Source organism: Lineus longissimus, chromosome 2, assembly GCF_910592395.1.
Source record: "Lineus longissimus chromosome 2, tnLinLong1.2, whole genome shotgun sequence".
Taxonomy (NCBI): Eukaryota; Metazoa; Nemertea; class Pilidiophora; order Heteronemertea; family Lineidae; genus Lineus; species Lineus longissimus.
The window spans coordinates 14365451-14375648 of NC_088309.1; the positions used below are offsets into that span (position 1 = coordinate 14365451).

The window sequence follows — 10198 nt, forward strand, 5'->3', positions numbered from 1 at the left end:
GCATAGACTGATGTAGCACAATGCATGAGACACCCTGTATATATAACGCAAATTTGAAAAATTTCACCTCTATGCCTTATAACTTCAAGATTAACACCTGATCACCACTGGCTAGTGAGACCTCAAACTATTCAGGACGGGGGGGGGGGGGGGGGGTCGGCTAAGGTGTTTTTGAATTAGAATATAAATCTTAATTACACTTGGGTCTTGGGATCATTATGCCTATCTCCGGGCAAAAATACCTATCCTTCTCCTGTTGTGTTTAGTTTCCCACATTCTCCCCACTTATTTCTATACTGCGACAGCGTCTATTGGGTCAACTGCCATGATGGCATCATCCTAACTATATCCCCCCTCTCCCACCCACCAACTACTCGCCATCAATCATTGACATTGTGTGCTAGCCAACTGCTTCTTCGGTCAACTGTCATGATGGCATCATCCTAACTATATACCCCCCCCCCCCCCCCCGAGTCTTCTCGCTCACCAGCCCTATTAACGAAGAGCTCCCTATCAAGGCCTGAGCCTTCCTCATATTAGGGAGCTCTCAGCGAGCTTTATGGTTAGAGAGTGTGTGTATACCATCAACGAAAAAAACTTGACCCGGAACCAGAAAACTTCCACACCCAGGTGACAGTTTTGCACGCGAATCGTATACGCTAATGCACAGCAATTTACCTGGGGAGAGATTTTCTTTTTCCAAACAATTCAGCGGGACGCTACGATGTTTACGCAGAGAAGCCGCTGTTCGGTTGAAGATTTCGTCAAAACAGGGCCGAATCAAAGTGTAACGATACGCTGGGGCGAATCGAAATGCATTAAACAACAAGCTGCATCGCTGCCAGAGATTATTTTTCTATTTCCGCGAAGAAATCGTGCTTTGAACTGGCAAAATTCCGCAAAAGATTTTCCGTCTGCTAACTTTTCCGTAGTTTCAAGCGCACCAACATGATCGGTCCGGGGCTGCCCGTTTCGGCGACGATTTCGTCAATATCATGGGGTGTGACAATATGTCGACGGTCTGGTTCCATTAATAATGCAATAATCTTGAAAGTACATTGGTCTCAGTGTCTATTTCCCCGTTTCCATGACAAAATCTTACCGTAAAACCTGAAACCACTCGTCCACAACACTGGCCATTTCAATTTTCCGTAGAAAGCGCATGCGCACAAACTCAAACGCGCGCGCTACCCTCAGGTCTCACAAGCCGGTGCGGAGGCCAGGCCTACCTGCCTCCAAAAATGACGCGACGTCATTTCATGCATACCCCTGTTCCAGCGGCTGTAGACTTGGCAGTACCTTACTCTCACACAAACCTATACATTTCTGAATAGCTTGTCTCTTGTAGAATACATCTGACCAAGTTTCAACGTCGTCTAGACATACAGTCATGCATAGACTGATGTAGCACAATGCATGAGACACCCTGTATAACACAAATTTGAAAAATGTCACCTCTATGCCTTATAACTTCAAGATTAACACCTGATTACCACTGGCTAGTGAGACCTCAAACTATTCAGGACGGTGGGGGGGGGGTCGGCTAAGGTTTTTTTGAATTAGAATATAAATCTTAATTACACTTGGGTCTTGGGATCATTATGCTTATCTCCGGGCAAAAATACCTATCCTTCTCCTGTTGTGTTTAGTTTCCCACATTCTCCCCACTCTTATTTTCTATACTGCGACAGCGTCTATTGGGTCAACTGCCATGATGGCATCATCCTAACTATATCCCCCCTCTCCCACCCACCAACTACTCGCCATCAATCATTGACATTGTGTGCTAGCCAACTGCTTCTTCAGGGCACTAACATTGGAATGGCCAAGACGGGGTCAGTCGTTCTCCGCGAGAGGGCGTACTTTACAAATTAACGACGATTTCCCTTGCGTTTGGACGGTTCATGCCCATTTCGCCTTGTCTTTTTTCGCCTTTTCCCATTTTGCCTTTAAAAAATATACATTTCGCCTTCTCCTATTTCGCCTTTTCCAATTTTGCCTCTTCCCAATCCGCCTTATTCTATCTCGCCTTTGTCTTTTTTCGCCTTTTCATTTTTCGCCTTATGCTATTTTGCCTCTGTTTTATCTTGCCTTATCACAAGTTGCCTTATCCATTCTTGCCTTCGTCTCAGTCTGCCATTGTCTTAATCTGCCTTTTCATATTTCACCTTGTCCTAATTTACCTTTGTCCTAATTCGCCTTCATCCTATCTCGCCTTTACCCGCCCCGCCTTTGTATTATTTCGCCTTCTTCCCATTTCGCCTTCTTCCTACTTTGCAACAAACTTGGTGTCTTTACCCATGTTTGTTGAGTCAATCTTTCATATGAAAATGTCTTCAACAGTGTTGAAGGGCTTCTAGGGTCCATTCGGGGGTACCCCCAACCAAAACCCGGTGGACATTGCCAAAATTACAAGTGTAGATAACTTCTCAGCCATTATAGTCATATTACATTACATACCATATTACAAAAGACTTTTGTCTCTTTTACCCATGTTTGTGGGGCCAGTCTTTCATATAAGAGTGTTTCCACGAATTATGTTTTGGTACCCTACCCAAGGCTGTTGCTTAATTACCAATATTTTCAAATCTTCATAACTTCTGAACCATCTACATGTAAGCTTACATGTATCTCCAAAACCAACTTAGTATCTTTACCCATGTTTGTCAAATCTTAGAGTTTTCCAAGTCTTTCATGGAAATATTTTGGCATAGTGTTTTGGCATTCTTTGATGAGTAAGACTTGTGACCTGGTACTATATAGGAGGGATGGGGGTGCTAAGTATTTTATTGATCATTCAAAGTGTGAGTGCTTCTGAAGTTCTTTATTATGGACTATGGTCAATAGGCCTATTCAAATCCAGCAATCTGGAAGATGTATTCCTTTGATCATTGGGGAATTATGAGGCCTTCTCACAGAACGAGTTAGCTCTCAAGAACTTCCCACGCAGTGTTCTCTTTAGATGGTTTTGGTACGTTTGATGTTCTTCATTCACAGCAATGCCACTTAGCATGAGATAATATAAGTACCAAAGTTTTTTTGAACAGAATCATTAAACTACTCAAAACACTGCCCCCCCCCCCCCTGCAAATAATAGACCCCTTGCTTAACGAAGGGGGATTGATAAAAGGCCAGGTGAGATATGGCGAAACGGGAGAAGGCAAAATGGGAAGAAGGCGAATTGACACAAAGATCAATCAGGAAAAGGCAAGATGAGATAAGGCAGGATGGAACCAAGGCAGAATAGGACAAAGGCGAAATAAGAAAAGGCAAACAAGGATGAGGCAAGATGAGAGGAAGGCGAGTTAGGAAGAAGGCCAATTGGAACAAAGGCGAGATAAGGCGATGGCGAAATCGTAAAAGGCGAATTGAGAAAAGGCAAGTTAGGAGAAGGCTAAATGGGAGAAGGCAAAATTGGATAAGGCGAATAAGGTTAAGGCGAAATGGGCAGATACCAGTTTGGACACTGTCTTGTCGCTGCTTTTCGTGCTTTTGCCGCGGTTATACTAGCATGAGTAGTTTGTTCCGAAATACTAGCGTTGGGATTGCTGTTCGCCATCATGTAATCGGTAAATATTATTGCTTTACGGTCTGGATGATTTAGGGAAAAGTATTGTAGAAGACGAACAAGTTTTTTTCGTTGATTCTGTGAGAAAAAGACGCTTACTCGTAGGCCTACCGCCCGGTACCACAGAGTACAGACCATCATTCATGCAATCGATGCATGGCGTGTGTGTCATTGACACTGTCGAGTCTGTGCAGACTTAAGACTGCAGTCTAGGCGTTCAGGCTACAGGCTTCATCATGTCTGTGTATGTGTAAGCCTAGTGTCACTCTCAGCTCAGTCTTACTCTCTGTGGAGTGTGCGTCCATCATGATATTGTATTGCCAACACGTCATGAAGTGCATACTATATATCGGTACTAGGGCCTATAGATCCATGCACTTCATTGGGACCAACATTTACGAAAACGTCGCGTCTCGTCACGTAATGTAAAATGCATGGTGACGTGACGACAGCCAACACTACGTTATGTAAATGTTGTTCCCAATCTAGTGCATGAATCTATAGGCCTAGGTCTATATTATATATCACCACTTAGGAAATAGACGAATTCGAAGAAGACGGAATCGGTGCCAAAACAAATCGAATGCGCACACTCGGAATACGTCAGAAGGCCTAGTAAGCCGACTTCGGACAGTGCCTAGAGAGACACGGCGATCCTTTGTTCAAGGGTCAGTGCAAACTTCTTCGAATTCGTCTATCGACGTAATGACGTAACTGGTGAAATAACGAGGCGTAGGCCTAGTGGTGAAACAATATTGCGCAATGTTATTTTGGTAGAAGGTTGTGGCAGTGAAGGGACTGTGTGAATGCACTTGAGGGAGTGTGTTCATCCAGATAGGCCTGTTTGAAGAAGAGGAATCGGCTCCAAAACAATTTAAACAATGAGTGCGCACACCCAGAACATGTCACTCGTCAGAAGGCCTTAGCTGACTTTGGACAATGCCTAGGGACACCACGCTCTGGTCAGCACCAAAACAAACTTCTTCGAATTCGTCTATTTATAGGACCTTTGCAGGATTGCCAGATACGCCGGCACCACCTAGGGTCGCCAAAACAAACCATGTTTACAATAGATCTTCACAGAAAAGGATGCACATTGGCTCGAGACGACATTCGAAAGTCGGTCAGCGGGTAGCACGTGTGCACAGCATGATGCACTGTCAAGATTTTTTACAATTTGTAATAGTACAATTTTTTAAAGGATATTTGATTGACGGGGTGCAATAGCATCGGCCAGCATCACCATGGCAATGACGGCATGAAAGAGGCTTGGCATCTCCAGCACATATCGTTTAAGATATGTTTCAAATCAGTTGCAAAAAAATTTTTCTACCACTTACATGTATTTCTTTTTGTTTTGTAAATATGATTGCATCGGGATACCAAATCTTGGTAACTCATGTTTTTTAAATGTGGCATTGCAGGCCCTCCGTGCCACCCCTGGGGTTTTTAATGCCACTCGTGCCCACACTCAAGTGTTTTGAAGAATGTAAAATCCGTAAGTATTTACTAAAATTTTAATACAGCCTTTTATTTTACAATAAAATACTGTTACTACTGTTGTCCATTCATGATGAATTATTTGTCCGCATCGTTTTTGGGCTATGGATGATGGAGTGTAAACGCGTGGACTGGATGGTCAAATTTTTTCAATACAAATTTTTGATTTAATTGATCTGTCATCGCTTGGAATTGAAAGTCATAGCATCGGTCGTTTTTTTTAAAAAACTGCTTGTCATTTTTTGGCATGTGATATTTGACCCTTTATGTCCTAACCGGCCGATATCCGGCCACTGATTTTTGTCTAGTTTCCTAGCCTAGCTGCCTGCCAGTACGTACCTAATCTCAAGCAACACCATCGCCATCATGAAACTTAGGCTGGTTTTCGGGCGGTTTAGGGATATGCAATATACTTGTTTTCATCCGTTTGATGAAATAATACTAGTGAAATTAATTAGCTGTCTTGTACATGGGGGGGGGGGGGCATTTGGAGGTCGTTTGGGGTGAAAATTGCTGAAATACTTGGAAACACTAAAAAATTCAAGGATTTAAAGAGTTAAAACAGAATAAAAATCTTTTTTTCATCTGACTCTGAGTTGGGCTTTGTGCTGGGTCAAACTTCTTTTCTGAAAATTCATACATGTATGATGAAGTTCAACTTCATACACAAGCTCAGCTCCTGCATCATTCAGTCCATAAAGCTTTTTACTTCTCGTGCTACAGGTATGTAAAGGCAAAAAAGGTTTGACTGTCATTGTCTGCACTTAGACAGCCGCAGAAACGTTTCTTATGTCTTTATGATGAATATGATTGTCGAAATGTTTTCAAAGGATTCAAATTGTTATTTTTTTGCAGAGTGTGTGATAAACATGTGTAAAGAAACCTTTCGTAAGAAGCCAGAAGAGCTTTACAACAATCTTGGACTGGGAGGTAAGAAACATGCAATTTTTAAATTGCCTTTTAACCATTCATGTCTTCTCCATCAGTTCATCTTCCGACTTCGTCATGGACAATTTGCACAGCAAACAGCAATTTGATACCTTTCATTTGACAAATGTTATGTTATTTCAGATGAAGGCCATCATAAACTTCTTGTAGGATGAGTTGCCGCAGACCGAGATGAAAACCATGATGAATGTCCGTGAGCCAGAGGTGGGTCTGAAATTTGACAAATGGTCAGCCTTATTGATGGTATCTCTCCATGAAAGTACAGCACATGACAGGCGAGAAACTTGAAGCGAATTGGGTTAAACTGACCGGCTGCAACCAAATACAGTGCCTAGAGATGATTTTGAATCACTTCATGCATTATCCTGTGGATAGTCATGAAACAATAAAAGACCTACGTACAGAGATGGGTACATTTTCAGGCATATGGAATAATTTGTGCTCAGAGGAACGCAGTGGCACAACGTTTGAGCATCAACATTGTGATCGGGAGGTCCTGGCTTCGATACCCGGCATGTGCCACGTTGTAACTCTTACCGTCTGGATAGGCTGGGTAATGAAAGCTCTTTTAAAGCCCCATATAAAACTCCTTGTTATTATCGTTATTTGGGCTGATTTTGTTGGGAAACACGAAAATATGTCACTTGATTGTCCACTGCATTCTTATTATACACTTAATTTGTTATCAAAGTAAAGCATTATCATCACATCATCGATGAAATTTTATAATTTGATTTTCCAGGCTATGATTTGTTTAATACAACAATGCGAGGGACTTAACAAAATTGAGGCGGAAATATTCTTGAGGCAGTGTCGGTGCATGGAAGAAACGGAAACATTGGATTAAGGATTTATTTCATAGTGAATTACACAGTCACAAATGGATTACACACGTTCTGGATTAGACTAGTTTCTGCTGCAACTGACATTTTTGCAGGTGCCCACTCGTAGGCGATTCCTTGATGTCTTCCTTGGATTTTACATGATATTATGTCATTTTCGCCAACATCGGGTTTTGGCGCCAAGACGTTTGTTCCTAGAACAGTTGATTTAAATGCCGAATGTGGTCAGTTTTAATTTATATCGCAGGTGTCTACCCAAACAATTTTAGATGCTTTCTGCTGAATCTTCTATTACTACTGTTTTTACTGGGGTTTCATCGATGTTTTTTGGTGGAGTGTGACTCTAAAGTAATAGGCAGCTTGTTATGCCCCCGCCAATGCGTAAAGCATTGCGGAGGCATTATGTTTTACCAATGTCCGTCAGCCGGTAGGCGTCAGGCGTCTGTAAACTTTTCGTTTCCTCTCATTTTAACAAGAACGCTTTGAGTAATAACCATGTAACTTTTTATGTGGGTAGAAAAAGATAACGTGTACAGCGGGCATTACAGACCAATAACTCTTTCACGATGTCAACTAAACCCAGTCAGCTATGACACCAGCTGCCCGGGGTTGTCTGAAAAACACTTCACTTTCCTAATACACCAACTCAATGTGCTCACCGGGGCATATGCTACGCCCTGCGTTGCTCTTGTTATTGCAGTATTTTTGTTCTTCCTCTGGTTTACCTATAAACTATTTTTCCAATCTCCAATCATGTTTGATGCTTTAGCCATTTTGTTTCAGCTCTTAGATAGTAGAAAAACGTGTTATTCATTATTTCTGGTAGCACAAGTCCTGGCACGAAATACCTTTCCCGCCATAATATCAGTACCAAGACGTCACAGGGTAGGTCCTAACTCCAGGAAACGCCTTACTCGTGCACTGTTCCACGTGGTGGGCAGGCGGTATTTGCACCACGCCACCACGGGCACCACGCGACCACCACGCCACCACGCGAACAGGCGGAGCGATCATAATGACGATATCAAAATAGCGGTCGATTCATTGGATCATGGTTTCTTGGAACAATTATAGATGGCGTTGGCTGCTATCCTAGCTTCTCTGATGCCCGTTCTTGGGATTATTGGAATAAAGGCGTACGCCAACTACGGAAATACGTACTGAATTACCGTTGAGTAACTAGACCTACTCCAACTGACGACTGACCTGCAAAAACCATACGAGTACGAGTGGGTTATATAGTCTCCCTTTAAAGGGGTGGCCGTTCGTTTGGGTGGGGTGGGTTGGGGGGGAGGAGTTAGATTTATCACTCACTCGAACACGTGTGCATAGTTTCAACATACTGTTGTGTGAGAGACCCTTATTGGCGACTTTGTGTAACTTTATCTTGCCTACCTAGCTGTTGCCTATAGTTTCCCATTAAAGGGGGACTATGTAGGAGCAGGGGGTCAAATTGGCCAACTTTAGCTGACTTATAAACAGAGTAAGGGCATTAGGTCTTATTTGATTCATCACTGAATGTATCCCTGTTACAGGCGTGACTAGGTTAGGACAAACTGTGAGAGGTGAGAGACTCACTGGCTACTTTGTGTAACTTTATGTTGCCTACCAAGATGCTGCCTTTAGTGCCCCTTTAATGGACAAGTCTCTGTACAACACGAATTCGCAATAATAGGTCTCCGATCTATACTTTCTCCGCAGTGACAGTATTGTGATAACAATAATGGTGTGATAAGATCTCTCATGACAAACGGTTGGACACGGATGTATAGCGGCTTAATAATAATAGCCCTGCTTTTTGCGAATGCCATTAACAAGTAATAAATACTCGTAAATCCCGTCAGGCAACAACGCAGTATACCAACATGCCATCTATAATTGGTAGGTGTAACCACAACTCTCAAGTGTCTGTGGTCTGATGGTCTGTTTTGATATCGTCATTATGATCGCTCCGCCTGTTCGCGTGGTGGCGTGGTGGTCGCGTGGTGCCCGTGGTGGCGTGGTGCAAATACCGCCTGCCCACGTGAAAAGGGTCACTGCTTGGAGAGCTAAATGGGTCAACATCAGAAAAGCGCGATAATTCAGTCTTTGGAATTTTTCCTTTTTTTGTGCAATTTGTTGATGGAAACTACTTATGTAGAACAGGAGGTGACTGGGCAGCGGACAGCTGGGTAATATTGCCCTTAACCCCTCGCCTCCCTAGAGGGGACGATATATCGTCCCTGTATTTTGTCTCGCGTAGGCGGTACGATATATCGTCCCTATACTAATTCTTTAGTATAGAACTCTCGGTACACGTTAGACGCTATTGTACAGTGTATTCGTGTCCCTGGTGATCTGCAGAAGACTAGATTTAGTTTCATTCATAGTTTACAGAGGGCGCAGTACAAGAACTGATTAGCATATAAATTAATATTATGTTGTATTATTCGATCAATCAGTAATAGACATTAGTCAATCAAAGGTTATCAATCAAGTTACGTTGATCATTAACAGGTTGTAACTGCATCAATTACAGTTCCATATACTTTGTTCAAATCAGAAAAATCAATCAATTAGAGCAAAATCAATCAAAAAATATTGATTATTACTGATTATTGATTACCTCTTACCTAATTGATACCCAGAAACAACGCCAATTGATAGCCAAGGTAATCAGCTTTACAAAAATGTATGGTTTTATTAGTCGTACTTCCACCTATCAAATCCCCGTGTCTTTTGCGCTTACACCTATGAATTGCCGTGTCTAAATAGACCCGTGTGTCAAATCCCCGTGTCTATTAGCCCCATCGAGCTTGATGCGGCCAATCGGGGGCTAATTTAGACCCATGTTCAACACAGGTTTTTGATAGGTGGAATCTGAATAGACACAGCAATTGCAAGTTCTAAGATCCCGCGACAGATGGCGCGGTGTAGTTGCCTCGGTATTGCGCATGCGAAATTCCCCTCCTACGGGAAAGAAACACAGGAGAGCTCCCTACCTACAGCGCACCTGTCGCCGGGGCTATTAATCATTATCTAACACAACTGATAGGTGTAAGTGCGCCGCAGGTTTTTTGACACACGGCGAAGACACGGGTCTTGAAAAAACACGGGGTTTTATCAAAGGTGTTCTGTAGGGACTGTATATTGATATAACTCCTCAACCTCTTAAACAAAACAACGTTTATTTCTCCTTGCTTGCTACAAAATCAATCAAACTTTACAAATGTTCATCGCACGTGCTCTCATGGGTGGGCGCAGACATCTTAAACTCCTCGCCATTACTCGTTGTTGTCGTCGTTACACATACAACCGTCTCAACCAAATACACAACAATAGGTGGAACTATGACTATAAA

General features: G+C 42.6%; 1 long non-coding RNA gene across 2 annotated transcripts; it reads left to right on the forward strand.

Moving 5' to 3' along the window:
• The first annotated feature begins 3476 nt into the window (after positions 1 to 3476).
• On the forward strand, positions 3477 to 7776 carry LOC135482665 (uncharacterized). Of its 2 annotated transcripts, none has more exons than XR_010446253.1 (5): positions 3477 to 3812; positions 4993 to 5066; positions 5924 to 5998; positions 6140 to 6220; positions 6759 to 7776. It is a non-coding gene; the product is annotated as an uncharacterized LOC135482665 (long non-coding RNA). The 2 variants fall into 2 exon arrangements; XR_010446252.1 differs by having other exon boundaries at positions 3485 to 3569.
• The last annotated feature ends 2422 nt before the right edge of the window (positions 7777 to 10198 follow it).